General features: G+C 41.7%; 1 long non-coding RNA gene across 1 annotated transcript; it reads right to left on the reverse strand.

Annotated features, from left to right (window-relative positions):
* Positions 1 to 1,599: 1,599 nt before the first annotated feature.
* Positions 1,600 to 2,961, reverse strand: LOC114223853 (uncharacterized). The gene is made up of 3 exons (XR_003612260.2): positions 2,727 to 2,961; positions 1,968 to 2,136; positions 1,600 to 1,839 (listed from the first exon to the last, which is right to left on the reverse strand). It is a non-coding gene; the product is annotated as an uncharacterized LOC114223853 (long non-coding RNA).
* Between the last annotated feature and the right edge of the window lie 13,883 nt (positions 2,962 to 16,844).

Here is a 16,844-nt window from a genome sequence, read left to right on the forward strand (position 1 = left end):
AGCAGACAAGAACTGCTGGAAGAGGTACAGCAGGAGGGGCGGGGAGGGAAGGAAAGGGAAGGGGCTGGGAGGGAAGTGTAGTGGCGGGAACTGCTCCACGTAGAAGGAACAGAGCTCTGAGCAGAGGAAGGCAGAATAAAAGGTGGGAGGACAGTTGGGACAGAGGGAAGGGAGATGGCGATGAGGTAAGAACTTTGGGAGAGAGAAATCCCCAAGTTCTCCCACAGCTGGAAACGTTGCCCTGGGGCTGGGGAGCAGGGCGTGGCTAAATCCCAGCAAGGAATGGGTATACAGGTGGCGGTCAGTGTGCTTCCGCACATCCGTCCACAGCACCAGGTGTGGAACTTACCTGTATTTGGCCTCCGTGTGCATTGGAAGTATTCATTTATTCAATCAACAAGCTCTTAATTAAGCTTCTACTGTTTGCCAGACACTGTGCTAAGCCCCGGAGAAACGATCTCTCTGCCCCAGCTTTGAGGGACTTGCCAGGTCATGGGAACAATATTGGTTATTTCTTTTCCATTTCCCCACAGTTCCTAGAAGAGTGTTCTTCGTAGAATGGGCAATTTTGCAATTATTGTTAGTAATCGAAGAAAGGAAGCTTTTCACATTCAGAGTTTTTATGAAAATGCAGTATGTTAGAGGTAGAAGTATGTATCTTTGGCTTTAAAGTTAAACAAAATGAAAAAAACTAATTTTATAATACTAAATGTTCACATTGATGTCAATTGGAATTGTTTTTTCTCATAGAGTATCTGCACTTAGGAACTTGAGAAAGGTGGGGGGAATATATAATAAGCAGCACATGCTTTATCGTTTCCCTGCATCTCACAATACTGTGATGATTAACATATACATGGATTTATGGATCTGAAAATTTTTCAGTGACCCATCTGTTTACATTTAAAATGTGGCTTTCATCTCCTTTATTGCTCTTGAATTCGGTCATATCCCTGAGTAGCCACGGAAGCATTGCATGGAGGCTGGGCTTCTCTCCTTGAAGATGTTGTTTATTAGAAAAGAAAAAGAAAGTTGCCTTGCATCAACTAACGACCATCATGCTTTCACTAGAGAGTGTTATTATTTAGTGTTTTTGTGAAGATTTGCTCTCTTCACAGCATCCCAGCCCTGTCTGGATGCAGCGCATGGTCCCATTTCTATACCAGTGACGGCACTGAGGACTTTCAGTCTCATGCTTGGTGTGGACTAAGTCCTGGGAACGTATTGGAATTGTTGGAAGTAATGTCCCTTTTTGGTAATGCACATGCCTATGAAAATTAGCTGTAGTGTGATTCTAGACTCAATTCATTACACTCTTTTTCCCAGCTGTGGCCTGCAATTTGTATTTCTAATATTAGAAACTAAAAATGCTGGTAAAGCCACAGAAAGAAAAATCCTTTGGTTTGTGAGAGCTTCAAACTTCATTTCAGCCTTATTCCTTAATCACCCTGGAGGAAGGGGATCTAATGTAAAATGGAAATATCAGGACCTGGAGCCAATCTGTGAGAGGCTAAGTAGTAAAGGTCTGGAGCCAAGAACCATGTCTTCGCATTGCTTCTGCAACCCTCGTGCAAAACGATACCAATTCCTAACACGAAGTTGAAATGATGCGTTTTATTTTTAATATTAAATCTTAAATTTAAAGCCTTATTAAATCCCTTATTCACAAGTGGAACCAGTAAAATGCCAAGTTCTTTCAAAATTTCAGATTTCCTAATCTTCCTGTCCTCTGCTCTTCTGAGGAGGCAGCCCGCGCTTTGAAAAGGAGGCGGTCCTTGAAGAGAGCAATGTCCGGTAGAAGCAGGAAGTGAGTCACGTCTGTAGTTTTAAATCTCAACACTCACATTAGAGAAAATAAAAACAAACAGGTGAAATTGATGGTATTACTATGAATTTATTTAACCTCATATATCTAAGATATTATTTTAATGTGTAAGCAATATAAAATTATTAATGAAATTTTTCACCTTTTTGTATTAGATCTTTGAAATTCACTCTATTTTGCACTTTCAGCGCATCATAACTTGGACCAGCCACATTCTAGGTGCTGAGCACTCACATGTGTTGAGAGGCTGTCACATTGGAAATGCAGCACTCAGGGTTCCTCTTGACCTTGGGGAGGTGACTCCTCTTGACCTTGGGGAAGTGAAGTGCCTGAAAACATCCCCTTCCCTTCCAGAGGCATCACCCCTTCCCCACCAACCTCCCCTCAGCCCAAGGTGAGAAGAGACGGTGCCCCAAGAGGAAGTTTCCTAAAGTAGACCATGGCTTCCCAACAAACTGCGTCTTGGGGTGGGTCCATTCCCCCTTCCCAGAGGTCAGACAGCAATAGAAGGAAGATGGAGCCCCCAAAGGAGGGAACTCCATGTCTTTAGATCTGTCCACAGCCTTGACCTCCAGAGTTTAGATTCGGAGGGAGAAAAGGCAAACTTATTTCGCCGTCTGGCCCTGGGCCCTCGCAGTCAGACTCTGGTCGCCCACTTCCTCTTGCAGTGTGGGGAGCTGTGTGAGCTTAAGCACCATTCACATACATACACGTCTGCATGTATTTCTGTTTAACTTGAGAGATGCAACTTTCAATAAAGGAAGAAGGAAATCAGCACCTATAGGTTGCCTACTGTTTGCCAAGTAACCTGTAATTAATAGATCATTGAATCTTGACATCGTGTCTGCGATTGGTGTATGTACTAGTTAGCTATTGTGTAACAAACCACCCCAGTACTTACCTAGCTCATGACTGAGCTGGTCAGCAGTTTAGGCTGGGTTCCGCAGGACCAGTCTGGTCTCTGCTGGGCTCCTTCATGCGTGTGTGGTTAGCTGCTCGTTGACTAGGGGGCTCTGCTTCTGGGGGCGAGCTGGCTGTCAAGTGGGCACCTTGGCTCTCTTCCTCATTGTATCTCATCCTCCAGCGGGCTCACATGGGCTTGGAGACAGCTGTATTCTGAAAGAAAAAGCAGAAGCATCTAAGACCTTTTGGGCCCACGCCCCAAACTGGCACAGTCATCATACCCACTGCGTTGTTATTGGCCAGAGCGAGTAAGACCAGAGGAAGACAGTCAGCCTCTGAATGCGAGCAGCGGTAAAATCACATTGCAGAGGAGGGCGTGGGCCACAAGGAGGAATGAAGAATCGCTGGTGTTTTTGCAGTCAGTATTAGGCCTTTTCCTGCAAGAGGTTTACGTAACTGTCATCCAAGTCAAGAAACTTGTCCAAAGCCCCACGGTAACTAAATGGCTGGGCTGGGACCCTGTCTCGACTCCACCTGACTAAAGCACTCCCCCGCCTCCACGAGGATCATGCTGCCCCTGCAGCTTCCCTCGTCATCAGAGGTTCTGCTAGTGAGGCTTCTGCAGTAGAAGCAGAATTCCTTTGAGATCGGCATCCATCTCGTACCCTTCACCCTGGGAATAATCCCCTTCAGAGAACACTGAGTATCTTGGAAACACTTGAAATAATTTAGGGAAATGGCTGAGGGCTGTTTAGGAAATCAAGTCTTCAGCAATGTAGCTTTCCTTTCTAATCATAGGAGAAATTTGAAAACATGTATAATGTGCTCCACATGTTTGCAAATTCTTTTCATCCCTTTTTGGTATCTGTAGGCTATTAATGATTTTCTTTTTTTATTTTTAAAGATTTTACTTATTTAGTAGGGAGAGAGAGAGGAAGCACAAGCAGGGGGAGTGGCAGGCAGAGGGAGAAGCAGGCTCCTCGCTGAGCAGGCAGCCCGATGTGGGACTCGATCCCAGGACCCTGAGATCATGACCTGAGCCGAAGGCAGACGCTTAACCGACTGAGCCACCTAGGCGTCCCGGCTATTAATGATTTTCAACACAGACGAAATCAAACTGCTGTGCCCGAAGCAACCCCTTATTCTGAAAGCAAGTGACATAAAGATGGATCTGCTAAGAAGATATTTCCTCCTGTTGCAGTTTAGACAGATAGCTGAGTAATCCAAAGTAGCCCTTTGATTTTAACAGGGCAGAACTGTTTTCTAAAACCCTGGAGCACACATGGAAATCACTTACAGCTGATGCATCCCTGGCCCCAAATCTGTGGTCCTCACCCGGGGCTCCATATGAAATCACCTGGGGGGGGCTTTTGAAATTCCCAGAGCCCAAATTACGACAGATCAATTACATCCAAATCCCTGGAGCAGAGCCTGGGCATCAGGTAATAGCTCTTCAGGTGATCACAGTGTGTGGCCAAGGCTGAAAACCACTTCGTTAAACCAATTATCATTGGCTGAACTAGTTGCAAATAGTTGATCAAATAAAGTATGAAAACATTTGCTGCCGAGTGTAGCTTTTCAGTCATATCTGCCATCACCTGCTCACTAGCCTGTGCACAAACAAGCTTCTCCTACTGGATTTGTTCCTGTCAACACAGTGCCCCAAGTATTGTGTATACAATGTGCAAGGAACCGTGCTAGGTGTCCTGGTGTTGGTACACATCTTAGGAAGGGAGGACTTCTCTGGAAAAACACTGCATCATAAAAAAATCAAAACCACGTGACTTACCAAACTGAAGCAAAAATGGAAAGACCCTAGGAGCTCACCCAAGGTTTAGGACGGTAATACTTTGGAATATAATCCAACTGATGATCCATGAGCAAACGGTAATACTTTGGAATATTAAAATCCATCTGATGATGCCATGAGCAAACGTGTTTTACATAAACACAAAACACAACAAAAGGCTGCTGTTATTCTGAGACACTGAGTTAGGATTTTTATGCAAATATGTAGTATTTAAATTTTAATTGACATAGGCGCGCTTGGGTGGCTCAGGGATGTTAAGAGGCTGCCTTCTGCTCAGGTCCTGATCCCAGGGTCCTGGGATGGAGCCCAAGTGGGGTCAGGCTCCCTGCTCGGTGGGGGGAGTCTGCTTCTCCCTCTGCCCCTTCCCCCCAGCTCATGTGTGAGCACTTGCGCGCGCTCTCTCTCTCTCAAATAAATCTTAAAATTTTTTAATTGACATATAAACTGCATCCTGAAATAGATGCAGAAACTCTTCATGTAAAGCTCAGTGAATTATTACAGATTGAATACATCTGTGTGACCAAGAGCTTGAACCAGCTTTGCTCACTCTCCCTGACAATCACTTTCTCCTTCCCTCCGTCACAAAGGTAACTGATGTCCTAAATGGCTAACACTGTAGATTCAATAAAGATCTCTCCAGAAAGTCTCTTGTGCTGCCGCTTTGTAGTCAGCTCCTCCCCCACCTCATCCTTGGCAACCACTGATCGTTTTTCACCCCTATAATTTTTCCTTTACTAGAATGTCATGTAAATAGAATCATGTAATATGTAGCTTTTGGGGTCTGACTACCTTCACTTAGAGAAATGGATTTAAGATACATCCCTGTCCTTGTGTGAATCAAGTTTGCTCCTTTTGTTGCCAAGGAGTATCCTACTGTATGGATGCATCATAGTGTACTTATTTGCTCACCAGTTAAAGAACACCTGGTTTATTTCCAGCTTCTGGCAGTTATGACTAAAGTGGCTATAAATATTCACACACAAGTTTTTAACATTAGTTTTCAATTTACTTCATTAAATACTAGGAGTGGAATATCTAGGTCATCTAATGTTTAACTTTACAAAAAACTGCTCAATTATTTTCCAAACACTGTACCATTTTGCATTTCCAGTTCTAGTCATTCCAGAGCCTCAAAAGTACTTGCTATTTGCAATTTTATTTTTATTTTAGCCATTTCTAATAGGTGTGTGGCATCCCACTGTGGCTTCTGCTTCATTTTGAAGGAGATTTTTGCTGAGGGAATGTGGAATCCTGTGTTCATATTGACATTTTCCCCTGCACTTTAAAGATATCATTTCATTGTTGATTTGTCTCTTGTTCTTGAATGATATATCATCCATCATTCATATTATTATCCCCTCTACATAGTGTGGTGTCCGTCCCTGGCTGCTTTCAAGATTTTCTTATCATGTTTGGATTTTTGCAGTTTGACTATGATGTGCTTAGGTTTAGTTTTATTTGTATTTTCTTTTGAGTTTTTTAAAAAACTTCTTGGGGGCTCCTGGGTGGCTCAGTTGGTTAAGCGACTGCCTTCAGCTCAGGTCATGATCCTGGAGTCCTGGGATCCAGTCCTGCATCAGGCTCCCTGCTCAGCGGGGAGTCTGCTTCTCCCTCTGACCCTCCCCCCTCTCATGTGCTCTCTCTCCATCTTTCATTCTCGCTCTCTCAAATAAATAAATAAATAAAATTTAGGGAAAAAAAGAATTAAAAAAAATAATAAAAAACTTCTTGGACCTAAAAATTTAGGTTTTCTACCAAATGTTGGATTTTAAAATTTTGACAGGCTCAAAAGTTAATTCCTTTTCCTTTTGTCATCTTTCTAACTTTTTTTTTATAATTTCCATTTCTCTGCTTAGTTTCCACATCTATTCATTAATTATAAGACTATTTTCCTTTACCCTCAGGAACATATTTATAATGACTGATTTCAAATCCTTGTCTGCTAACTGCAACATCGTAGATATCTTAGGGATAGTTTCCACGGCCTGCTTTTTGTCTTGTATATAGAATACACTTTCCTGCTTCCTCACACATCTCATGATTTTTTAAAATTGCATACTAGACATTATCAGCGATAGTTATAGAGACCCTGGATTCTGTTTTACTCCTTTGAAGAGTGTTATTTTCCTAGCACAGAGTTAACTTGGCTAGACTCAAAACCTCACCTACAGTGGGCACAGCTGAAATCCTCTTTCAGGCTGGGCCCCCTAAAGGATGCTCTGCACATATGTAGTTTAAAGATCTAGCCCTTATTTAGGGGAACTTACATATGTATTTTGGAAATTACCCTTTCGTGGCTCTCTCCCTTCCAAAAGTTCTCCCCTAAGTTTCTACCTACTTTGCTAACCCCAAGTATGTCCTCTCTGACACCACCAGTAAGACTGTGGTTTTCCGCCTACATGGGCCATGCACAGATTGTGAAGTGCATTGAGGCAAAAAGACTCAAGCTTGCAAATACTTGCTGTTGCAGTTCCCATCATTCAAGGGTAGACTTCCCTCCTCTTCTGCTTGTTTTATTGGAAATATATACACATACATCATGTGTATTATGTATAGGTACATATTTCTATATAACTATATATAATATTTTGTCCAGATTTTATCATTGTTATCTGTGAGAGTGTTAGTTCACAGGCCACTTCATCATTACTGGAAGCCAGACCTCAGTTTCATTTTTCCATTTGTTTTAAGATATATAAATGGAATTATATAGTTTGTAAACTTTTGCATCTGATTTCTTTCCTGCACCATTATGATGGTGATATTCACCATGCATTGTATATAGCCATAGTTTGTTCATCTTTTAAAATATCATTTATTTTTTAAAATTGTGAAATTTTCCACTTTAAGCATTTTTTAAAAATGTACTGTTCAGTAGTATTAAGTACACTCAAGGTTTGTGCAATCATCACCTCCACCCAACCGTAGAATTTTTTTTCATCTTGTAAAACTGAAACTCTGTACCCATTAAACAATAACTTCCCTTTCCCATTTCCCCTCAGCCCCTGGTGATCACAATTCTACTTTCTGTCTCTGTGAATTTGATGATTCTAGGTACCTCATATGAGTGGAATCATACAGTATTTGTTTTTTTCTGGCTACCTAATTTATTGTAGCACATGTCTGAAATTTCATCTCTTTTTAAGGCTGGATAATATTCCATTGTATGTATTACTGCATTTTTTCCAATTCATCCATTGATGGACACTTGGGTTTCTTCCCCTTTTTGGCTATTGAGAATAATGCTGCTATAAACAATGTGTGTAAGTATAGTGTCTTAGTGTCCTTGATTTCAATTCTTTTGGGTAAATGCCCAGAATTGGAATTACTAGATCATATGGTAATCATATTTTTAATTTTTTAAGGAATTGCCATATGCTTTTTTAAAAGTATGTTATTTATTTATTTTTCAGAGAGACAGAGAGAGAAAGAGAGAGGGAACACAAGCAGGGGGAGTAGCAGGCAGAGGGAGAAGCAAGTTCCCTGCTGAGCAAGAAGCCCGATTCAGGACTTGATCCCAGGATCCTGGGATTATGACCTGAGCCGAAAGCAGACACTTAACAACTGAGCCATTCAGGCGCCCTGCCATATGTTTTCCATAGTGGATGCATCTCTTTACATTCTCACCAGCAGTGCACAAGTGTTCCAATTTCTCCACATCCTAACTAACATATCTTTTATTTTTTGTTTGCTTGTTTGTTTGTTTTAAATAGTAGTCATCCTTTGGGTGTCGGGTGGTACCTCATTATGGTTTTGGTTTATATTTCCCTAATGATAAGTGATACTGAGTATCTTTTCATGTGCTTCTTGGTCATTTGTATATTTTCTTTGGAGAAACACCTATTCAAGTCCTTTGCCTATTTTTTAATCAAGTTTTTGGTATTGTTGAATTCTGGATATTAATACTTCACTATAAATTTGATTTGCAAATATGTTCTCCCATTCTGTGGGTTGCCTCTTTACTCTGTTAATAGTGTCCTTTGATGCACAAATTTTTTTCATTTTGATGAAGTCTAATTTGTTTATTTTTCTTTTGTTGCCTGTGGTATCATATCCAAGAAGTAAATGTGAAATCTAATATCATGAAGGTTTCCCCCTGTGTTTTCTTTGAAGAGTTTTATAGTTTCAGCTCTTAAATTTAGATGTTTGATCCATTTTGAGTTAAATATTGTATATGGTGTAATTTCTAATTTTAGTAATTTGAATCTTCTATCTTCCTAAATTAATCTAGCTAAAAATTTGTCAATTTTGTTGATCTTTTCAAATAGCCAACTTTTTGTTTCATTGATTTTCTATTCTCTTATTTATCTCTGCTCTAATCTTTATTTCCTTTCCTCTACTAGATTTGAGTTTAACATATTCTTCTTTTCCTAATTCCTTAAATTGTAATGTTAGGTTATTGATTTGAGAGCTTCCTTTTTGATATAAAAATGTAGAGGTATAAATTTCTCCCTTAGCACTGGTTTTGCTGGGTCCCCTAAGTTTTGGGGTGTGGTGTTTGTTTTCATGCATCTCTAAGTATTTTCTAATTTCCCTTGTGATTTTTTATTTGACCCATTTGTTGTTTAAGAGTTTGTTGTTTAGGGGTGCTTGGTTGGCTCAATTGGTTGAGGGTCTGACTCTAGGTTTCAGCTTAGGTTATGATCTCATAGGTCATGGGACTGAGCCCTGCATCGGGCTCCACATTCAGCACAGTCTGCTTGAGATTCCCTCTGTCCCTCCCCCTCTTTGTATGCATTCTCTCTTTCTCCAATACATAAATAACTCGTTAAATAAAAAAGAGTGTGTAAATTTCTACAAATTTGTTAACTTTCTAGTTTTTCTTCTGTATTAATTTCTAACTTTATCCTGTTGTGGTCAGAGAAGTTATTATATATCATAGTTATCTGGTTAAATATATTAAGACTTATCTGTGTATTAACATTTGTGGCTTATCCTCCAGAATGTCCCAAATATACTTGAGAAGAATGTGTATTCTGTTACTGTTGAGTAGAATGTTCTATATATGTCTATTACCCCTAGTTGGGAAATCATGTTGTTCAAGTCCTCTATTTTCTTGCTTATCTTCTGTCTGGTTATTCTCTTTATTACTGAGAGTGTGGTATTAAGGTCTTCAATTATTTTTGAAGAATTCTATATTTCCCCCTTTAATTCTGTCAATTTTTGTTTCATATATTTTGATGGTTTGTTGTTATGTACCTAATGTAGATATGTTATATTGTCTTGCTGTTGGATGAGGTAGTCTACAAGATCTGCTTCACTTGAAGTAGTCACTTAGATCCAGTAATTGATTATGCTGTTCCATCAGGCCTTGCTGACATTCTGCTTGCTCGGTTTGTCAATTACCAATAGAATGTTGCTGAAGTCTCTCACTATAATCGTGGGTTCATCTATTTCTCATTGTAGTTCTATCAGTTCTTACTTTGCATGTTTTGACACTTTGTTATTAGGTGTGTATACACTGAGGATTGTTATGTCTTCTTGCAGAAGTTATCACTGTGATATCACTGTAACCAGCTTGAGAAACAGAACCTCTTACTTGGATGCGAAACACGGAGCTGAATGGTGCTGCCAGTGCAGAAGTAGCATAAGATAACATCTCCTGCCCTCATGGAAATTAAAAACTATTTTGGGATACGAAACTGGAAAAAAAATCTATAGGGCAAGGTGGCGCCTAATCAAGTGGGTCTTAGAGATGTTCAAGGAAGGGAAAATCACAGAAGGAGGAAATTGAGATCTTAATGGATGGGTAAGATTTAGTAGAGGAAACAACGGTACCTTCATCATGGCAGGGTAATGAATATAGTCAATTCAGAGGTACTGGTGCATTCATTCTAGTTTTACTCACATTCATACTTTTCTACCCTAACTCTGATGTTGGGAGAAATTGAACTCAGGTAAGTCACATGACTTATTTTAAAAATTGGTATGCTACAGTAACTAAAATATTTCACAAGGTTTTCCATCCAGATTACAATAGAATTACCTTCTATCAACTTGTTTGAGTTGGTTAGCCACACTTTTTTTTAATTTAAATTCAATTTAATTAACATATAGTATATTAATAGTTTCAGAGGTAGAATTTAGTGATTCATCTGTTGCATATAACACCCACTGCTCATTCCATCAAGTGCCCTCCTTAATGCCCATCACTCAGTTACCCCATCCTGCCTACCACCTTCCCTCCAGCAACCCTCAGTTTGTTTCCTAGAGTTAAGAGTCTCTTATGGCTTGTCTCCCTCTTTGTTTTCATCTTATTTTTCCTTCCCTTCCCCTATGTTCATGTGTTTTGTTTCTTAAATTCCACATATGAGTAAAATCATATATTTGTCTTCCTCTGACTGATTTCGCTTAGCATAATACCCTCTAGTTCCATCTATGTCATTGCAAATGTCAAGATTTCATACTTTTTGATGGCCGAGTACTATTCCATTGTATATATACCACATCTTCTTTATCCATTCATCCGTCAGTGGACATCTGGACTCTTTCCATAGTTTGAGCTTAGCCATACTTTTTAAATAGAAACAATGCACAGCAGAGTATTTGGAAATCAGTCAAGCCACATAAGCAGATAAGGCCACAGTGTAATTAAAATATAGTTCCCTAATACCCCTGACTTATCCACCACATAGAACAGGACCATTTGGAAAATTATATTCTGACATCGCAGCCCTGATAGCAGCACTGGTGGTATGGGAGGGGATTCACCCACACATTGGAATTGGGTCTGGAAGCCCTAAAGGAGATCAGGATTTTAAGGGGACCTGCAAAAGGTAGCATGAATTTCAAGGACTCCTTCATTGTTTGAGAACAGATCCCTCTTCTTCCTTGTCTAATCTCTGAAGGAGGTAAAATTTCCCAAAATGCTATTAAAAGTCAGCTGTACAGACCAGGAGTTAGTACATTGTTTCGGTAAAGCCCAGAATAATGTCAACACCCAGTGGAACCCACAAAGTGGGAATCAACACAAGGCAGGGGGCTGTGCAGGTGTACCTGTCCCCCTGCCCATCCCCCCAACTTTCCATTCTCAAGTGAGGCAGATTGCAGTCCATTCACTCCACGATGAAGGCTGAGAAAGGAGAAAAAGGAGGAAAAAGTTCATCTCAGAGCTGAAAGGCATGCAAGGTTGCAGGTTGGACACTGCAAACTCTACGGGCAATCTTCGCCATCTACAACATCACCTTTTTGTGTTCTCATCACCAACCAACCTCACAAACTATGCAGATTTCATGTCAAATAACAGAAAAATATGAAATAACTGGTAGCATTAGTGCCAATTTAAATGAAAGATTGCAAATAAATTTAAGTGAAAAATGGTCAATGTTTCTTTCCCTTCCTTGTTTTTCCAGGGCGGGGGTTAACTCAGCTGAGTGCTCGAAAGGCACGATCTCCCTCACGAGTGTTAAATGCGCTATCACCCCAGCATAAGGATCAGGCTAAGGGGCAGGTGCATCCGTGAGGGGCCTGGGCAGATTTACCATGCTCATGATTATGTTTTCACAGATCTTTTCTGTTTTTCATTGTGTAATGCCCTTAATATCAGGTCTGGCTACCACAGTGGTTAGCTGTACTATTAGTTGAAATTCATGGAAGGGTATTTAAGGCTAGTTAGCAGAGGCTGGTATGTAAATTAATGCAAAGTATATGTAAATAGGTCTTGAATTCAAAATGCTCCCTCTTGGGAAAGAACAGTCCACACCCGAATGGCGTGCTCCCCATACTCATTACTCCGAGCATCTGACAGAGACAGCGCTGCTGGGAGGGCTCACTCGGGGTCTCCCATGTGGCTGGTACGCTCCGGGCCCAGGTTTCAGAGGGAACAGAGTGACAAGACCATTGTCCCCAGAACACAAAGCCTTCACAAAGGTGGCAGAGGAGTGAGAAAAAGGAGCCCCGGGCCGAGCCAATCTCTAGCCCCTGCTGGTGCCAGCTAGAGGGGGAGAAGCCTGACCTGTCCCGGACAAGGACCTCCAGGAGGATCTCACAGTGGCCACTGGAGCCACTGGACATCAGCCATGTGTGCAAGTCTTCCACCACAGACTTGCCAGGATGAACCTGTGCCGGAGGCTAATGATTGAGGGAAATGAAAAGTGTTTCTCCTCAACCCCTCTGGAAAACAGTATGGAGGTTCCTCAAACAGTTGAAAATAGAGCTACCATACGATCCAGCAATTGCTCTACTGGGTATTTACCACAAAGATACAAATGTAGGGATCCAAAGGGGTACGTGCACCCCAATGTTTATAGCAGCAATGTCCACAATAGCCAAACTGTGGAAAGAGCCAAGATGTCCATCGACAGATGAATGGATAAAGAAGATGTGGTATATATGCACAATGGAATATTATGCAGCCATCAAAAGGAATGAGATCTTGCCATTTGCAATGACGTGGATGGAACTGGAGGGTGTTATGCTGAGTGAAATAAGTCAATCAGAGAAAGACATGTATCATATGACCTCACTGACATGAGAAATTCTTAATCTCAGGAAACAAACTGAGGGTTGCTGGAGTGGCGGGGGGTGGGAGGGATGGGGTGGCTGGGTGATAGACATTGGGGAGGGTATGTGCTATGGTGAGCGCTGTGAATTGTGCAAGACTGTTGAATCACGGATCTGTACTTCTGAAACGAATAATGCAACATATGTTAACAAAAAAGAAAAAGAAGAAGATAGCAGGAGGGGAAGAATGAAGGGGAGTAAGTCAGAGGGGAAGACGAACCATGAGAGATGATGGACTCTGAAAAACAAACTGAGGGTTCTAGAGGGGAGGGGGTGGGGGGATGGGTTAGTCTGGTGATGGGTATTAAAGAGGGCACATTCTGCATGGGGCACTGGGTGTTTTGCACAAACAATGAATCATGGAACACTACATCAAGAACTAATGATGTAATGTATGGTGATTAACATAACAATAAAAAATTTAAAAAAAAAGAAAAAAGAAAAGTGTTTCTCCTGACATGTCAGGGTCTCTGCTCTAGAATCTGTGATCACTCTGCCCAGGGTAAGAGAGATGTCCTTTCAGTCACCAGCCCAGCAAAGTGGGCTTACACTGAGACCAAGCGGAAGTCCTGAGTCCAGTGACTTACACATCAGAGGGAAGGGGGCAGGGGAGGAGGGGCAGAATAAGCTCTCCACAGATGGTCACATGAAATAAAAAGTGCTGTACTGAACCGTCCTGGACGAAGGTAACCTCCATGTCAAAAGGTGTGCATGCACCTTCTAAATTGCATGATATATTGGCAAACACCCTTACAAAGACATAGTACCTGTGAATCTCCCACCGAGAGCAGGTGAGAAGGCACATTTGCAGCTCCTCTCTGACACCAAGTATTTTGGGTTTATTTCATCTCTGCCACTCTGATGCTTAAAAATGTGTGCTTTTACGTCTGCCTTCGGCTCGGGTCATGATCCCAGGTCCTGGAATCAAGCCCCGCGTTGGGCTCCCTCTGCTCTCCATGCCCCCTCCACCCCACTCATGCTTTCTCTCTCTCTCACAAATTAGTAAATCAAATATTTTTTTTAAAGTAATCATTTGGGTTGCCTGGGTCGCTCAGTTGGTTAAGTACCTAACTCTTAATTTCAGCTCAGGTCATGATCTCAGGGTCGTGAGATCGAGCCCCTCTTCAGGCTCCATGCTCTGTGTATGCCTGCTTAAGATTCTCTCTCAGCCTCCACCCCTTAAAAAAAGAAAAAGAAAGAAAAGAAAAATAATCATTTAAACAATTTTATCACTAAGCATAAATCATGGCATCTTTCTAAACGAGTGAATAACTTTTTTATGGCTCGACTGAAAATACATGCAAACTATTTCTGACGCTTGTTCTTAGGAACCTGTTGCTTTAGCTGTAGAAGATAACACACCCGACGATAAACCACCAGAAACACTTGTGGCCCCTGCTTTTCAGCAACTGAGTGATCCTTTGTACTCCCGACGCTTGGAGGAAGCCGGACACTGCTGCAACAGGGTCCCTGCGCAGGGAGGCAGGCAAAGCAGGTGGGATCATGCCAGTCCCGCCTGCAACCGGATGGCAGAGGGGGCAGCACTCAGCATACCCATTAGTGTACTTAGCATCAGGGAGGAGAAAATAATAATGCGTCACTCTGGCAAGTCCCTCAGTTGCGATATTCATTTAGAAATAGATTTGCTTCAAGTGCTCTGGCGCACAGTATGTCTGCAATTCTTCTCCCTTTTTACTGAGAAAAAAAAACCAAACAAAACAGATTTTAAAACATCTCCCAGAGCTGCCAGCTTACAAGGGCATGAGATATCCAAAGGAACTGATATGCCATGTATCTATGGAATAGACAAGCAACATAGACACATTCTTTTGTGGGGTTCTTTTTGAGTTTTACAAATATTTTTATTTAAAAGCTCAAAAAACAACAAATTTTATCTTGAACAAACTGTTCCTGTTATTGGCTGTCTCCTTTTATGTAAGTATTAATACCAGGGATGCAAGAATAATTCAACAGATCAAGGTAATTTTCTATACAGAGTAAGATAGAACAAACAAGTGAGCACTTCAACTGATATAGGAAACCATTTGATAAAATTCAACATTTGTTCAGACACATTTTTTTAACCTAAAAAGACTAACCAAATTATAAAGGAATATCTGAGAAATGCTCAGATTTCTCGGGCTCTGCACCCAGGACGTGCATGGGAAGTACAGGGAGCCAGATGTTTGCAGGTGCTTGCTAACAACCCCCTCCCGGCAGCAAGATGGCAGGTCTCCCCACGTGACAATCTAAGGAGGCAGGGAAGTGACAAAGGAAGTATGTGGTCGGTTCTCAGTGGAAAGCGAGCGTGACTCCCCTTCAACTGAGCACGTCTTCCCGGAAGCAGGACTGCAGCTCAGGGGCTGCGAGCCAAGCCGGGAAGGCAGAGGAAAGGCTCAAAATGGCTCAACTGCTCCTTCACCAGTATGTTCAAAACACGTGCAAGTCGCAGACCAAGAGCTGAGAAAGGGGAGGGATGATGGCTGAGAGCTGGGAGGGTCCACACGCTCACAGAACAGTGCGGGCAACTGCAGCAAACACGTTGGTGGAAAATCGTCATCTCCTCCCTGCAGTTATCCCTGAGAAGAGTAGTGACTGGCAGGCAGGGGAAGAGAAAGTAGAATAGATGATAAATTAATTGGTATGGAGAGCAAATCCCAGAGGCTGCCTATTAGTTTCAAGCAGGTAAGCTGGATACGCATTATCCCGGCTCTTTTCTGAGTAATTTCCCGCCCGGTGCACCGGGAGCTGCTATCACGGCAGAACCAGGGCCAGCCGTGCAAAATCCTCGGTGAGGGCAGCTTCCTGCCTGCCGTTCCCTAAGGCCCAGCGGTACTGAGCCCTCCACCAGCCTGGTCACTCCTCTCTGGCCTCCAGGTGGCTGGCAGGGAATCTTGGTTAGAGTCTGGGTGGCCGCTGCTCTCCATCCTAGATCATCGTATCGTAACAGAAACTCCTGATGAAAAGTCTGTGAGACTTAAAAGCCTAACTCACTACTTATGTGATTTGGGGTGTAAGGAAAACAGCGGGAGGTCTTTCGAGCATCCCTTAGAACATTACAGAAAAATAACCCCACCTTCGTAAGACCAAGCCTTGGTACCTGTACCGCACAAAGCAGGATAAGTCCAAGATGGCATGAAAGGTTGTAATACACACTATCTTGTCCATCATAACGATGTCACTTTACATGACCCCGTGGGTGTTTAAAATAAGCATTAGAACATAAAAACTTTCTTCACAAGGAAAATATTACAGATCAGAGGAAAAATTTCTAGAATTTTTACATTTTATGATAATTAAATTATATGCTATATTGTATTCCTGTGGGTATATCATCAGCACCTCCATAATAAATACTTTTGATTTTCAGCTCGAAAAACACAGATGCTTTAAAAAACAAAACAAAGCAAAAGAAAAAAATCTCACCTAGAAACACAGAATTTTTGTTGTCTTAAGCTCATAAAAGTAGTAATGCCCCAGTATCCGTTAAGGAAATAGCTTTCAAACAAAATAAGAATTCTTGGCAGGGATTAGAGAAGATGGGAGCTTTCACATATAAAATAATAGAACTAACCCACAGTAATCAAGATTTTGATTAATTACACAGGAGCTTATTCAGTTGAACAGGAATACTCACTTGGAAATCAAACTCCCATCATCATCCCCAGGAGCATTTCTGGAACTTTCCCTCTGGACACAAGTTTTTATCTTCCAGTATAGACAAAACCCAAAGCAAACCAGGACCACAGCAGACAGGGGAAGAGGAGCCCTGGCTGGGACAGCACTGAAAGAGACTTGGTGCCC

The sequence above is a fragment of the Eumetopias jubatus genome, unplaced genomic scaffold, assembly GCF_037043125.1.
Source record: "Eumetopias jubatus isolate StellerSeaLion01/CBP00866 unplaced genomic scaffold, mEumJub1_p1.0 scaffold_6, whole genome shotgun sequence".
Lineage (NCBI taxonomy): Eukaryota > Metazoa > Chordata > Mammalia > Carnivora > Otariidae > Eumetopias > Eumetopias jubatus.